General features: G+C 34.0%; 1 protein-coding gene across 1 annotated transcript in view; it reads left to right on the forward strand.

Annotated features, from left to right (window-relative positions):
* Positions 1–246: 246 nt before the first annotated feature.
* LOC128551511 (beta-1,3-galactosyltransferase 5-like) overlaps positions 247–17,731 on the forward strand; it is a 57,372-nt gene continuing 39,887 nt past the window's right edge. The window contains exon 1 of the mRNA XM_053532400.1: positions 247–548. The gene's annotated coding sequence lies outside the window, so the exon portion shown is untranslated. The remainder of the gene's footprint in view (positions 549–17,731) is intronic.

Here is a 17,731-nt window from a genome sequence, read left to right on the forward strand (position 1 = left end):
AAATGCGAAAAAGTAGATATTTAACAAGAAAAATATTTTAGAAAAATAAACGTTAACAGTAAACGTTGAGCAAGAAGTTTAGGGTATGTTTGCTATAACGTGCTACATATTTTGCTCCGTCTGTATTTGCAATTGGAATACCTTGAATGTTCCATCAGCCGATACATCATAGAATTATATGCAGTGTAAAGATATAAAGTAATTTGAAAGCGTAGATGTCTGTATATTTGTCTCCGCTATCTAGGCATTGCATTACGGTATTGATGTAGCTCTAGTAACACTAACACTCGTTGTTAAACTATATCTATGAATGTGTAAGAAATATATAATATTAGAAACACTGTGTCAGTTTAATAAGAATGTTTTTGGACATACTTAACTGAGTTTGATAATATCATCGGATAAAATGTTCGTGATATTCTTTATTTTGTTGAGAAGTTACTAAACAATGATGTTGTGATCGACGGGAAAACAATTAATTGCGATGTCTAAACTTGAATGGGATTGATTAAAAGATCAAAATACCAATACTGGAAAAGCTGATGACTGTAAGTGAACATTTATATTTACGATACATTTGTATATTTGAATATTATATGAGAATACTGTAATTGTTGATTTTCTGACAGAGACCTTAATTATAAGGATAGAACTGCGATTTATTGAAATCTTACATCTCAATCAACAATTAAATTTGCATTAATCTTCAAAAACGATTTCTTAACAAAACCGTAATTGTCAACCCGAAATTTTATGTACTTCAGCATAGAAAGGCTATGTCGGAATTATTTCACTATCTTGTCTCCCTAGGTTTTCTTCAAACTGCCTTTGGAGAAGATTCTTATAATTAGTTATACATGTAAAATTTAGAAAAGTTCAAACGCGTCATTGATGACATTTTTATTTCAATGGCAGACCTTAAGACTTTTCTTTGAGTAGAACTTTGTACTCATAATTTGTTCGTTTAATAATATCTGAAACTCTAAACATTAAATTTCTTATTTTTACTTTCGAATGATGTAGAATTTTTATAATGGTAACTGGTGCGTGTGTTGCAGTTATCATTGTCAAATTTTTTGACATTGAAATGATTCTTTTTTATTGCTATCAATATTGAATATCTTATTTTTAATAGGCCAGTTCATTACAATAATTGTGCACAAATTAAAATGATAAACGTTTGGTTTACAGCTTGCACTGAAATATTGAGCCTCGAGATTTCTATTCTAAATAATGTATTATTTTTTATCTGCGTATAAATAACTGCTACTTCAAAAATACTGTGGACTGTTCTCTTGTGATGATTTCGCTTTTACGCAGTAATAAAAAGATTTTACCAATTGTAAAAATAAATGTCTAAAATAAATATAAAAATTATTCCGTGAAAAGAAATTAAAACTGCCAACTTCCCCACTTGAATCAGAGGTGGAGGACGAATGATTTCAGACACACTGTCACGGGAAACATACGCCTCGCCGAGGGCCCGAATTCACGACCATGAGATCCATAGAACTGCGCTCTCCATATTGAGCGAAGCAGGCTGGTTATGATATTTCGTTTTTACCAAATTTTCTAAATATTTTCAAAATATTATTTCGATTTTACAACGTTATATTAAAAAGTATTTAAGATCGTAAATAAAATTGCCGGAGGTCTTGCGACAAATTCATTCTAAATTGATAAAGAACAGCAATTTAAAATCTATTCAATTGCATGTTACATTCTACAAAATCTTAAATAAAAGATGCTGTGATTTTGTTCTTGTTGTTTGGGGTTGTTTTCGCTACTTAGAATAACGCATGTTTTACAGTATTATTTTAAGCAAAATATATTTTGTTGATGGGTAGTATGCAATGATCAATTGTAGTACATATTGTAGGATATAGTGCATTCTAAATGTTATTCATAATGTTTTGAATAGTCATTTATTTTGGTCAAATATTTGGATAGTAATGATTGTAAAACACATTGTAGGTGACAAGAGGCGCTAATCGAAGAAAACACATATCAGAGACGAACAATTACACATGAATAAGATATACATGATCAATAGAAGAACGAATAGACATGCATAACATCCCAGGTGCATATACAACTGTATTTTGCATTGAACGTCATGTTGATTTTCGAAGGGGTTCAAAATTTAAATTTCATTACTAGAAAAAAAAGCAGAACCAACTAGCCTTTGACAACAACCAGCCGGTTGAAAGTAGTACATCTATTGTTTAGATAAAATTGAAATTGATTAAAAATGCATATGATACTTTTGTAAGGATTTTCAACATATGACATTTATTTTGCCTATTACTGAATTTGGGATATTTCTATTGGATTTGTGTACCTTATGCCATGATTAAAATTGAAAAAAAAATACATAAACTGTGTCATATAAATGTGTTCAGATTGTTCTGTTTATTCAAAACAGATAATACGTCATTTAGGGGATGATCATAGAAATACCAGAATCAGTTATTTACTCTCGGAAACTTAACAAATTATATATTCACTTTACAACTTAGTCGTAACAACTTAGTTTGGCTACCGACTAGAAAAACTTATTATACGCCCGAAGGGCCGTATTATGTTATTACGCTGGTTTCCGTCTGTCCGTGCCCGCGAAATGATGGTTAAGTGACTGCATAACGGTACTTTCTCTTTGATGTCATTCATTCCGTTCTGTTTATGTGACCTTTTTCTTTTTATGTGACTGTTAGAACAATAGAGAGAACAATGGGGGTGTCACATAAAGACCGTTTCGTTAGAACGTCCGTCCGTCCGTCCGTTAGCAATTTCCAGTCCGCTCTATAACTCTTGAACCCCTTAAAATATTTCAAAGACACTCGGCATAAATGTGCGTGTGTGTGTTCGGGTTTAACGTCTTTTACAACATTTTTTCAGTTATATAAACGACGGTGTCTACTTGTAGCAGTGAGCACAATAGTTTTTTACTTTATAGTGCTGCTTCACTAAAATATAACGCCGTAGACACATGACATGATACCCACCAAGTCACATTATACTGACACAGGGCTGACCAGTCCTACTACTACCCTTTTAACGCTGAGCGCCAAGCGAGGAAGCTGCTAGTACCATTTTTTACGTCTTTGTTGTGACGCGGCCGGTGATCGAACCCACGACCTCCCGCACTCGAAGCGGAAGCTCTACCACTAAGCTACCGAGGCGGTTTCGGAATAAATGTTCACCACGTCAAGACGACGTGCTAAGCGCATGTTTTGGATGGCTTGCTTCAAGGTCAATGTTCGTTTTGTTCCTTTTTTGCAAATCCATTCTTTGTTCACTCACAATAATGTTTTATTTAATTATTTCCGTTTTATGTTGCTATAAACAATTTATTTTGTAACTTTTTATCATTTATCATAGGGAAAAACCGAGGCCACTTTTCTGTGGTACAACATGGATAGTACCTCCAATTATCATGTGTATTTTGACATATATATACCTGGTATGGATTTTTTTCTGGACTTATTTTTTTTTCTGTCAACGTAGATTTTTTTTTTCTGAATATTTCCCCTTTGTTGTTCCTAACCTTTGGGCTCCAACTGTTAGGTTCTTTAAATGTTGCTTCCATCCTCCTTTGAAATAATCCTTCGGGCGTATATTGCCCTGCTTGGTGGAGCTCTCGTTTTGTTATATATTCTGACTTCACCAGTCTTTGCTCTAATTATCTAGTGTTTCGAGTAGACAAGGGACATAATTATGCAAAATTTGAAAAGCCTCAGGAGATATGTCATGTCAAAAAAAACACAGGGTCTGAACACAGACTTAACTTAGTGCAGACCACTCATAAAACGTTTATACTTCTATGTGATTAAAAAATTTTCCAGGTGAATATTTTGAAAATAGTCGTGTTACATGTATATTACAATTTGAAGATATTTTTGCTTTGCTAATGATTTACCAGTTCAGTCTGTCTATATATTTCTTTCATAGATTTAACGTTGTCTATTTATCTGTCCCAGGCATTGTTTTCTTCTGTACACGTACTAATTTAATGTCATCAAGTTACTGACAATTTTAACTCATGAACATAAATTATATAGCGCAAAAATTATAAAATATTCTATTGCGCTTTACAATTACATAACACACATTTAACATATATACATACAAAATATGAACAGGATTCTAGAACTTAGATTGAAAGATTTGGACATGTATAAATACTATTTTACACCACTTCTGATATTTTGTATTTTAACAAGACTACACTCATTGTTCATGAAACTGCCTAAATAAATGTGTTTTCAGTTTTGATCTAAAGCTGGCTTCAGACTGAATGTTTTTCAGATAGCTAGGCAGATCGTTCCACCATTTGGGACCAACGTCTGCCAAAGATCTGTCTGCTAATTTTGTTCGCCGTCTAGGGATGTTAAAGTTAGTGTTACTTTGTGAGCGAAGTCTGTATCGTTGTCGAGTAGGTACAAACATTTCCCTCAGATATACTGGAGCTGTACCATTGATGACACGGAAGACTATTACTAAAATTTTGAACATGACTCTAGCCTTAACTGGAAGCCAGTGTAATTATTTCAGAAGTTCGGTACTTGGTTTTTCATAGGAAGCATTCTTGACTACTCTAGCGGCATGATTTTGGACTCGCTGTAGTTTATTAATTTGGTAGGCTGGAATTTCTGTAAATAAACTGTTGCAGAAGTCAATGTGGGAATGAACCAATCCATGCACTAATGATTCAGTTGAATTTTGTGTGAGATGTTTCCGTATAGCCCTAAGGTTTCGTAACTGCACATGAGCTATCTGACACTTTTTCTGAATGTGATGGTCAAAGCTGAGTGTATTGGTCATAGTTACACCTACGTCTCTGACATGATCGACGCATTTTACGTCACACCCACCAACGTTTACACTTGTGATGTTCAATTTCGCTAAATGTTGTCTTGTTCCATATATAATAATTTCAGTTTTAGACTGATTCATTTTCAGTTTGAAGGTTGTCATCCATTTTATGATTTCATTGAGACAACTGTCGAGTTGTTGAAGAACAGTTGTCTCATTTTGAGAATTTCCCGCTTGAATTTTTAACGCAATCTTGTGGTCGTCCGCGTATCCATAGAGATCAGCCGGATATTTCTGCACCACTCGGTTGAGAGCCGATATATACAGGGTAAAGATCACTGGTCCGGCACAAGAACCCTGCGGGACACCAAACCTCAGAGGCTCCATGTCAGATGCTGACTGTTCGACTAAAACTTTCATTGTTCTGTTCGTGAGATAAGATTCTATCCATTTCAAGGGAGTGCTATGTATACCAAAGTCATCTTGAAGGATTTGAATCAGTATCGGGATATCAATGGTATCGAACGCTGCACTCAAGTCGACCATGACCACGATTGTTATTTGATTTTCATCTATGGTTTCCAAAAAATCTTTATACATTTTGACCATTGTTGTTTCAATCCCATGATATTTTCTATAGGCACTTTGGTAAGCTGGGAGGAGATTGTTGGCTTCAATATGCTTGTTGATTTGATTTAGTGCAGCTTTTTCAAGAATTTTGGAGAGGAATGTTAAATTTGACACTGTGCGATAGTTTTGCAGTTCAAGTGGGAGACCTTTCTTCTTCAACAAAGGTTTTATCACAGCACTTTTCCATTCCTCAGGGAACACACCACATAGCAGTGATCGATTTACAATTTCTGTCACAACGGGAGCAAGTTGTAAAAATGCTCCTTTAATTTCTTAGTTGGTATCACATCAAGTTCACAAGTTGTAGATTTTGATACATATACAAGTTTCAAAATATCGTTTTCGGAAAGTGGTTTGAACGCAGTAAATGTTTTTATAATCACAGGTGGATTTGACTAGGAAGAATTATCATTGGGTGTTTTAGTTGATATGTTGTCAAGATCATTTCTCAACTTGATTATTTTATCAGCAAATTATCGTAGAAAGTCATTTGCCAAAGATACTGCACTTGTGTTTAATGGGAGCGGATTGTCCTTCGACCTTCCCAGTAAATCGGATGTTACAGGACATAGCTTTTTGATGTTTCCTTCTGCTTTTCCAATCTTGTTCTGGTAGTACTCATCCTTGGCCCTAGAAAGGTCAGCACTATATACATTTCTTGCACAACTATACACTTTCTTTGAAAGGTCAGATTTGTCATTCTTAAAGATTTTTTTCTATTTATCGTTTGTATTGTTTCAGCTGTTTTAGGTATCCAGAGTACCAAGGAACTGTCGGTCTACAGAGAATAGTTCTTTTCTTTAGAGGGACATGTTTCTGAACAATGTCGGACGTGATTCTAGTGAACTCAGACACAAGATCATTGACATTGGACGAGTTCACTACTGTACAATGTTATTTAATTGACCGAATTCTGATTGTAATATGTTACTGGATACAGATTTCCAATTGCGAGATTTCATTTCTTTCCTGATCAAGGGAGGGCGACACTGTTCAATGTTACAACTAACAAAGCAGTGGTCAGAGATGTAATAGTCTTGGAAAGGTTCTGAGACATTCACACGTTTGTCTTTTAGCTTTGTGATCATCAGGTCAAGAATATGACCACCAGAATGAGTAGGAGCATTGACATGTTGAACCAGTCCAAAAGATCTCAAACACTGCTGAAATTGTTTTGTGTAGCAGTCTGACTTATTATCCATGTGGATGTTAAAGTCACCTAACAGCACCAGAGACTCGGATCTTGTCGTTATTTGTTCAAGAAACTCAGTGAATTCTGTCATAAACATAGCCTGAGTTACTGGGTGTCTCTCCGAATATGGCGGTCTATATATACCAAAGATGTAGAAAATGAATGATTGACTACGTACTTTCCATTTAGCACATTCAAAGGACTGAAAGGTTTCTGCTGGTCATCTTGACACTTTGAGATTGTTTCTGTATAACAGGGCAAGTCCTCCGCCTTTACGGTCGGGTCTCGGGACATCACCAAAGCAGTAACCATCCTGAGACAATTCCCCCCTGACAACGTCTTCACCATCCGGCTGTAGCCAAGTTTCAGTGATCACACAGAGGTCTATACCCTTCTCTAATATGTGCTGGAGAAGGTCAGCAGACTTTCCTCGCACAGACCTTATGTTTACAGTTGAAAGTTTCAGTTGTTTCTTTCTTCGGGCATTCAATAAAAATGAATGATCTAGTTTAAATTGGATCACATTTGAACGTTCCTGTTGTTTCTTTCTGTGTGTATTTGATATAAATATATGATCTAGTTTAATTTGGGTAGAATTTGTCAAGTGAATATCAGCTTTAGATTTTATCCTCGGGCGACCAGCTCGTTTACCTCTGTATTTCAAAAGATTATACTTTTTTCAACATAGCTAATGTTTCTTTATTCGGTATTGTATACCTCCTAGGCACATCTCTGTAATCCAGTAATTGGTCTCTACTGTATTGTCTACCTCTACACGGATTAGCCATAATTTCGAGTGAGATGTTGTTCACCAAAACGGACTGAAATTATTGAAACGTTACTCCAATATTTGTCAAATTACGATTGTTTTACATCAAAGTTATTCGTAAATCCAATGATAATTCCAAAAAATAAACTCTGCAGTATGTTGGTCACCAGTTAATTAAAATCTGAGCCAAAAATCCAATCTCTAGAATCACTGGTTTTTACAAAATAATCCAATTTTGCAGAGCAGAAAAAATTGCAGCCTACACCTGGCGCAAGACTACAATACTCCACTATTAGTTTTCCCGGCGGGATTCCGCTTGATTTCTCAACGGAAATCCCGGATTTCAAGTGGGATTCTATCGGGAATTCATATGGGAATTCCGGTGGGATATACGGGGATCTCAGCGGGATATACCGGGATCCCGAAAATTTTCCTATTGAGATCCCGGTAATATTCCACTGAACAAAAACTCTGGTGAAATTAGCTATTACATATAGAAATAAATGTCTTTGTACAGGTTTTAACGTTAAAGGGTTGCAAATAACACCATATTTTATATTTTCTTGAAAAGTTGAAAATTAGTTTATTGTAACATTTCCCCTATGCTCTGTGTCTTTTCTTCCATGATACCACATAGTGACAATGATTACTAATCAAAATGATACCTACCTAACTATCTCCCTAAATAGCAATAATTCTACTAAAACAGGCACACATACCGACTGCAGAAACGAATACGATGTTAGTTTTAGCTATTGCACAAATAATATTTCCGCATGATCTTGATTTACTTTTTGAAATGGAAGTCGTAAGACGAAAAATTCATGATAATTCACAGATTTTAATTTCTTCTTTGCAGGTTAATTATATTAACAATGTTTATCCTTATAAAATGTAAATAATATGTTGACAATATTTGTGCTTATATTGTCTTACATTATTTCTTATTAAAATAAGCACACAACAGGAAACACATAGTAAGTCTGCAACAACAGAAGTTGCTTTACAGCACAAAATAAATACAGAATAAAACGTTTATCTGTCACAGAGTTTGCTCCCTTTAATTGGTTTCTTCGTAACTCAAAGTTATATAAAATATTTTAAAATTGATCACTTTATTTGCGTTTGCTCCCTTTAACAAATATAAACATGTATGTTGTGAAAAGTCGTATAAAGGTGTTACAGGGTATAGCAATAATGCCTATGCTAATACATTGTATACCCTTTTTACTAGATCATTAACATTAGGATGAATAAATCAAAACCTGTGAATCATAGGCTTGAAATAACGCACATTGTTTAACATATCATTATAACAACAGTAATGTCAACGATACGTTACACCACAAAGACCCACAGAGTAAAATATAAAGGTGTTCTTGTATCAATATTACCCTATCCGTTGCTAATATTGTTTCCAGTATCTTGTGTATGTAGATGTATATGTTTACTCTTATCGTTGCATATATAACTTATTTTCAAAGTAAATGAAAAGCCTGCACAGATATAAAACTAGCAATTTGATTAGGGATGGCCTGTCATTTGTGCAAGGTGAGCCACATAATTAGAGTAAAATATCTACATACTATTTACCGACTGATCGGCCGTGATATATAGCGTTACGCACACGCGACCGTGTAGAATTTCCTAGTTCTTAAGTTTCTGGTTTGAATCTCCTCTAAAACATTATCTATTAAAATGTGACATTGTGAATGCTTCAATTCACATTTTGCACTTTTATCTGTTATTTTTTAATGTCTGTTGATATTTACTCTTTGATGTTGCCCAAACAGACAAAGCAGCTGAACAATAGATGCTTCAGCTACATTCTTACTCAAAATAATAATAACGTATTTTATATAAAGAGTAAAAGTGTGCATATTAATAGAAAAAACAATAAGTTTCCAGAGAATTATATACTAAGAAATAGAATACACCTAGACACCAGATTTAGGCTAAGAATGATCCTTCTGGAAAATTTGTCAAATTATGAGTTTTAAAACATGATCGTTTGTTTCTAAACTATTTTATAAATGCTTAAGCAACAAAAATATGTCTGACTGATAAATCGAACCCGGGTAGCCTCGGCAGTAAAAGCTTTCCTACTATTTTGACCAATGCACAGTCGAAAGGCTGCCGCTTACACAGAGCTTTATAATGTAGACAATTTACATCTGATACCCGTTACAAATGCTTTTCAATTTTAAAATGGAAAAGAAAAGTGAAAATAACTAATTCTCAAGTGTTTCCATATTATATAATCTGTCAGTAACTAAGATTAAAAGCTTCGAAAGAAATATACATGTAGCTATAATTTCCTTTAATAATTATCTTTAATCTGTGTCGAACGATCCCATCAATACAAATAATTAGTTGTTGATTTAAATGGGAATTTCAAATAAGATCAAAAAGTTATTCTATACGAGTAAATATACGGGATGAGTCAAGGTCGTATCGCTTTCCCAACCGATGTATCCGAATGCCGCTATATTCCATCACAATGAGATATCAATATCAAGTACAATTGTGCTAAGCCCGCCCGCTTAGCTCAGTAGGTAAGAGCGTTGGTCTACGGATCGTGGTCGTGAGTTCGATCCTCGGGCGGGGCGTATGTTCTCAGTGACTAATTGATAAACGACATTGTGTCTAAAATCATTAGTCCTCCACCTCTGATTCATGTGGGGAAGTTGGCAGTTACTTGCGGAGAACAGGTCTGTACTGGTACAGAATCCAGGAACACTGGTTAGGTTAACTGCCCGCCATTACATGACTGAAATACTGTTGAAAAACCCAAAACAAACAAACAAAACAATTGTGCTAATATCAAGGATCAAAGAAACGTCATATCTCCACTTTAAGTTATTTCAAGCACAAAATTCAATAATTTTCACTTATATTATTTATATATTCCCGTTTTCTCATTGCTACTTCGATCAAATATAATATAAAAAATATATGAACAGAGAAGTGTATAAAAACATAAAGGTATATATATTTGTATGCTAATTAAACCACTAGAAGAATGGAAAATTATGTTTCTAACACAATGATCACATCTTTGTTGTAGTTATTCGTTTCAGGAAAGAGTACACTTCCAAAGTTTCCTTTGTTCCTTTCACAAATGTCTCTATCTATTCTTTCTTCTGATCCTTGTTCAATATTTGACCTGCAAATAAAGACAACAGTTTTGCTTTAAAACAAAACACAGACAGTTTTGTTTACGCCTTTAAGTAAAATGCATATAAAAAATGAAATTACTGTAGTGTTCTATTCTATCTAGTTCTCCACATTTTGTTCATGAATTAAAATTGTCAGTAACTTGGTGATAATAAATTAGCACGTGTACAGAAAAAAACAATGCCTATGACAGATAAATAGACAATGTTAAATCTATTAAAGAAAAATATAGACAAACGGAACTGGGATATCATTAGCTAAGCAAGAATATCTTCACATCGTAATATAGAGGTAACACGACCGTTTTCAAACAATTCACCTGGAGATGATTTTGACATAACATCTGAGGCTATTCAAATTTTGTATAATTATGTCCCTTGTCTACTCGAAACACTGCTGGGTAATCAGAGAAAAGAGTGATGAAGTCAGAATATATAACAAAGTTAGCTTATTTTCTTGTCGGTAGCCAAACGAGACTAAGTTATAAAGTAAATGAATATTTTGTTAAGTTTCCGAGAGTAAATAATCTACACTGGTATTCGTATAATCATCTCCTAGATAATGTATAATTTATTTTGAATAAACAGAACAATCTGAAAACATTTATATGTCACATTTTATGTATGTTATATATATATATATACTAGTCAAAAGTTCCAACGCCTATATGTACATAAGTATCGATATTTTATTTAATATTAAACCAAATACAATGCAATTTGACATGAGTAACACATAACTATCCTGTAACAGAATGAAAAACAAAAACTTAACAAAAAACACAGTAGATATCAATAAAATGCATTAATTGATTGAATGGTGCATTTTTAAAGTTCGCAGGATCAGTCAATAGCGGGTGTGGCCACCAGCAGCATTCACCTAAGCTAAACATCTTCTTCGCATTGATGCGATCAAACGACGCACAAAGTTAATTGGAATGTTACGCCACTCCTGGATAATCGCACTGGTTAGTTCTTGTAGGTTTCCGGGCTGTCTATGACGCTGGCGGATCGCCTTGTCGAGCGCGTCCTACACGTGCTCAATTAGCGACATGTCGGAAGATAACGCAGGCCAATCAAGAATGTTGACGCCGTTCTGCTGCAGGTATGCCATATTTATACGAGCCACGTGCAACTCTTGAAACCAACCGGAGCAATTATCCAGGAGTGGCATAACATTCCCATTACTGTGTGATTCGCTTGATCGCATCAATGCGGCGACAATTTTAAGCCGTAGTGAATACTGCTAGTGGTCACATCCGAGCTTCTGACTTATCCTGCAAACTTTAAAAATGCACCCTTCAATCAATTAATGCATTTTATCGCCGTCTACTGTGGTATTTTGATAAGTTTTTGTTTTTTATTCTGTTACAGGATAGTTATGTGATACTCATGTCAAATTTCAGTGTATTTGGTATAATATTAAATGAAATATTAATACTTATGTACATATGGGCGTTGGAACTTTTGACTAGTATATTTATTTCAAACTGCATTTCACCGGTGAGATGATATACTGTGCTAGTCTGTTGTGTGACTGTAGACACAATATTTATAAATGTACTTTTACATGTTTCTAAGTCAACAAAGTACATTACAACTTGGACAGGCTACCTCATTAGTATATGTTAAAATTGCTTCTGCATTATAAACGATAAACCTATGCACCATTACTATGACTTTACGTAAAGGTGGAACAATTGCGGTATGGTAAATGTGTATGTTACCGGATGTATCCAATGGGAAAATTGCATTGTGACACCACATTTATACATTTTCTGTAGGGTTCCCGAGAAGAATAACTCCCAAAATATGTAAAATTAGACTGAATATTTCAAGTAAAAGTTGTAAGATACACATCACCATCGTGGTTTACAAATTTATAGTTTGGTATGAAATACATGATTTTTATTTAAAGCGCGTGTAAAGACTACCGCCTTCTGTAAGCTAAACACGTCCGTATGTTTCAAACCCAGATGTGCACCACCAAGGCACAACAGTCTATTTCTTAATGAAAGGGAGTGTAAGATGAACATAAGCATTTTTACACAACTTAGTACTCTGAAACGATTGCATTTGATGAAATGAAATGAAATAAAAAAAGTTCTACAGAAGTTAATTGGTTTTCCAAAACGGGGCTACAAATATCAGAACGTTTGGACGACGATTGCTTACAGACGTCGCGTCGTCATTCTTTTATGATTACACTAGACATTAGTCATAAATAAATATATGCTGTAAGTTGAAAAGTTTATCTATAAAACAGTTAGGCTAAAGTAATGCAAAACTGAATCAGTGTTAACAATGTTAAAGAAAGACAAATGAAAAATGTGCTTATATGATATAAATAGCAAATTAGCAGTTTCCATTTTGGTATGGACTACATTGATGCGTTCAAATACGCACCCCTTAACATTTAAAGCACGAATATATTTAGCTCATTTTTATTTTACACTATAACTATAGGCCTTTCGGATGATAGGTCAATAACAACTCTGTAAGACTTTTTCATGCTTTGTGTGATTAAATTATGTTCTGATGTCAGTTTTCTTTCAATTGTCAGATATAAATACAGTTTGGTTAACGTAAAAAACAAATCGCGACTTAGTACTGTTAATTTGAGTATATCATTAATTAGAGCTACGTTAGTTTGCAAAACTATACTGAGTGATACACACATCATGCCGTTACAAAGAGTAAAACAGCTTTGTTAGATTTATAGAAACATTTCACACCCATGTCTTTAAATAAATCACGCTGTTACAAATATCGCATTTTAATTAGATATATTAAAAACAATTTGACTCAATTCCTGCGCATCTGAGCTCTGAATTGTGATAAATCAGGTGAAAAACCACTCGACGGCCTTTTTTTATTTTTATTCTTACATGGTCATTGAAATTTCATGATAAAATTTTGCTGGGCTTCATTTATCCATGTAGTAATAAACCGGACGTCATTGCAGATTCTAACACAACCGAATTTATTTTCCTAGCAGATTATTGTGTATTTTTATATATCAATACATTTTCCTGACGTCACATTTATTACGTCAGTCGCACAGGAAAGAAATCAACACAAAACAGAAAATGGGCAAATACTAGCATTTGATGGATGTCGTCAAGAATGTACTTTAAAGTCCTTTCGTAACGTGTTAGAATCGAAATAATTTATCAAATTTAGTGATTTGCTCTAGTTTGTTATCTTATGCGTGTTATCATATCACTCGTGCTGCGCCCACTTGATATTAGTTCTAATCTTTTAAATATACAGAGTTTTACTACTTTCTTCTTTTAAGAGCAACCGAATCCAGCTATGTCAGAATGTGCAATTTATTTAATGGTAAATCGCCATGAATGATTCTACTCAGTTATTCTTTATGAGACCACGAACCTTTTAATCTAAATACATAAGTGCCTGGATACTTGTAACTAACCAATATTATAACACATAAATCACGGTAATGCGACAAATATGCACACTCTATTTCCGTTTACCGATTACCTCCCTTTTAATTGTGTTAACTGACTTTTTTCTGGAAAAAGATATATTCGATCGCGGATAATGTCACAGAAGTTTAATATGTGTTGTTTTAAGGGTTTTGTATTGAAAAATGAATATTATATTACAAACATTTTACAGTAATTTTGATAGAAAAAGAAGGACCGGTAGCTGTTTATAAACCACAATGAATATTTTTGTCTTTTTCTGAAATATATTGTTCATTTACATTATTTCAATTTTACATTCCTATAAAGATAAAATATACAACAATTTTGTCAGGATTCATTAAAATATATAACTACTAAGAGCATTTTTATCAAAATAACGAAAGTCGTTGCACATGAATAAACTTGAGATAAACGTACTTTTGATACTATAAATAGAAAGGTATTAACACAAAACACTTAAATCCCAAAAATCTTAAAGTTTTATTAAAATTTGAGCTAAATATGACGATTTAAAAAGAAGTTAGCTGAAAATATCCTTTATATGAGTTGTCAGCCCCTGACAAGAGAAGGTGCGAAAAGTCAGTGTTCCATATCCAGATTTCTGTTTGACATAACCTTCAATCATTTTATGTTCATGGCTTGTCTCTACTAAAAAGTGCAAGATCGAATGATTTATAAGCCGGGCTATAAACCGGGTCTGTTGGTCAAAGGTCAAGTTCATACATTGAGCTCAAATGTCAGATATGTCCGTCATAATTTTTGTCCGGAGCATAAGTTATTAATGAACTGAACTCATTTATCATTTCGAGTCCTAATTTTACCCGGAGCGTTTAAAAAAGAATCTGTCAATCTTCATCAATATCCGCTACCAAATAGTACAACGATAATAACGCGACAGTTCAATGGTGCTAATGGGACTGAACGATTGTGATAACGCGATAGTATGATAGTGATAAAGCGACAATACGGTAGTGATAACGCAACAATACGATGATGATGACGCGATATTTCGGTGATGATAACGCGATAGTACGATTATGACATTACGAAATCACGAAACTACGATAACGATAAGGTAAACGCGATATTACGATATTACAATGACAAATACGCGACAGTACGATGGTGAAAATTTGAAAGTATATCGCATTAGCGCGTTTTCTTTATCGTAGTATTGTGTTATCATTATCGCAGTATCGCGTTTTCGGTATCGTAGTCTCGGGATTTTGCGTTTTCATCGTACATTCAAAGGTAATGTCCCTCACGGAATTCCGGAATATCAGGGAATCAAATATTCATCAATGTCATGTCTGCTACTCCTACTGTGGTGGAGGAAAACTCATACGCTAATGATAGGAACTGGAATACCTAATTAACCTTGGTAGATCTGTTGAAGACTATTTATTGTTCAGTGCTTAAACACGGACCTGTTCTGTTGCTTATGCCGCTGCTGCTGCTGCTCATCCTAAAAATTATGGCATGCAGATTTCACACGTTTGAGCTCAGAAATCAGAGTTTAGCAAATGTATCTTTAAAGCTTTTGTCAACATTATACCCGAGTTTTTCAAAAAAATCGTCATACACAGCCCTTATATTATTGTGCATTTTTACCAAACTGGATTTAAATTTGCTTTTTGAGCATTATAGACCTGATGAATATTCATGGACACTGTCACTAACATTAAATCGGCCAGGTTAGGGTTAGGTTCAACATAGGTTTTATAGAGTACATTACGCTCAATGTGGCAAATCGAATGTTGATTTGGACCATGTTTCATTTAGGAGGTCAAGACAAAAGTAATATATTAATATAAGTAGCGGGCTAGTTGTTCCCCTTTGCATTTTGGACGTGCTTCGTATGAAACAAATGATTTTTGTAATATAAACTCATAACATTGTAAAAACAACTCCTTTAATTCCAACTCTTGCGATAAAGTTTCAAAACTGTAATATAGATACATTGCTAACCTGCAAGTGGTTTTCCTTTGCAATACGTGCTGACCAAGATCAGACTGCACCTTAGTGAATGCTTATCAAGGCATGCATTGTTCGCGATTCAGTCAGCAAAACTTCAGTGAACACCCCTTGAAGTAAGAAGTGGTATTGCCCAATTTGAATGATGGACCAGTCCAACTAGAAATCTAGTAGTGTGAACGTTAAACTTATATGTTTATGTTCGCAATTCGTAATATGGACCAGGTTAAGCAAACTTAATTCTAATTGGATGAATATATATTATGACTCCTCATATCATTTTTTTTAAGTTTGTACACAAATTAAAATAATCAAACCGATTTGCTATCACTTTTAGTTATTTCACTTTCGATATGAATTTGATATGGGTTCATTTTTAATGATAAGACAAATTTTGCCTGATCTATATCTAGGATGCTAGTGTCTACTATTTGTAAACACTTGGTTACAAGCTATCGCAAATGTGTCAATGATGTCATCAAGTATTATGTTCTTAAACTGTAATTATATCATAAATCTAAAGGTCCAGGATAATTAAGTCTTGACTTAAATCCACAAACGTTAATGGAACAGTACTTCTTTTTCGGTAAAATATTAGATTTCATTAATTTCATACTGGTTTCCCTATTCACACCACTACGATTCACTGTCATTCTGGCTTTCCTCCGCTATTGTAAATCTTACATTGTTATGTTGCATCACTTCCTCAGGTCTCATAGTATGATAATTCTTACTTGTTTCTGTGTATCCGTCTCATGCCGTTTCTCATCAGGATCTCTGTTTCCTAAGCAAAATATATGCTTTTTAGCTCTAGATTTGTGTCTACAGGTGATTTAACAGCACTTTAGCAAGCATTATGTTGTGAAATTTCGTGTTGTGCTTCCATATTTTTGAAACTTTGAACATTTTTGCTGTTGTGGTTCATACATCTAGATTCTATTTGAATTTTATTTATGGGTGAAGGTAGGTTAGGCTATATTGTCTTGAATCAGGTCTATATACACTTTTAGTTATATACTTTTGTATTGTTGTACTGTTATATTCTTATGAAACATATCTTTTTCTGATTAGTTGTGCTTTCACTTATGTCTGCATTGGAGGGTGTTTCATCATCACCAGGAATAAATCTTTCATTCCCTATGAATGATTTGTCTCTCACTAATTTAGCATTTTTATCAGTTTCTTTGGCCTATTTCAATTTTGATATAATACTTTCTACGCTATTCGATTTCTGTATTGTTCTCTTAAGGAGGTAGGTTACCTTCATATTTGTATGTGCGCATGTCCAACCGGAAGCTAACGTGACGATTTACGACGACGTTTACGACAAACTAAATGTGTTTGTATATTCATTCTTCTGAAAACAAATCATGAACTTGTCTTCGATCTGATGCTTTATGGTTTAATAATGCAGAAATAATGAATAAATTGCCGCAGAAACGCTTCAAAACAATGTTGCATTAAGATGACGTCATTGACGTCATGACGTTACGTGTCAGTTACCGCGGAAAATTAATAGCTTTTATCTTGAAAGTACGTAATTCTGTACATTTTCTTTATTTTAACTATTTTCAAATAACCATTATTTGCTGAAATATTTTTTATGAGTCTTTTGCTCTGAATAATAATCAATATTTTGCTTTATTTATGTAGTTATATTGAAATGTTATGCGGAATGTAAGAAAATGGATGATGGTAACCAATGTTATTTGGAATATAGTTG

The sequence above is a fragment of the Mercenaria mercenaria genome, unplaced genomic scaffold (assembly GCF_021730395.1).
Source record: "Mercenaria mercenaria strain notata unplaced genomic scaffold, MADL_Memer_1 contig_1195, whole genome shotgun sequence".
In the NCBI taxonomy this organism is placed as follows: Eukaryota; Metazoa; Mollusca; class Bivalvia; order Venerida; family Veneridae; genus Mercenaria; species Mercenaria mercenaria.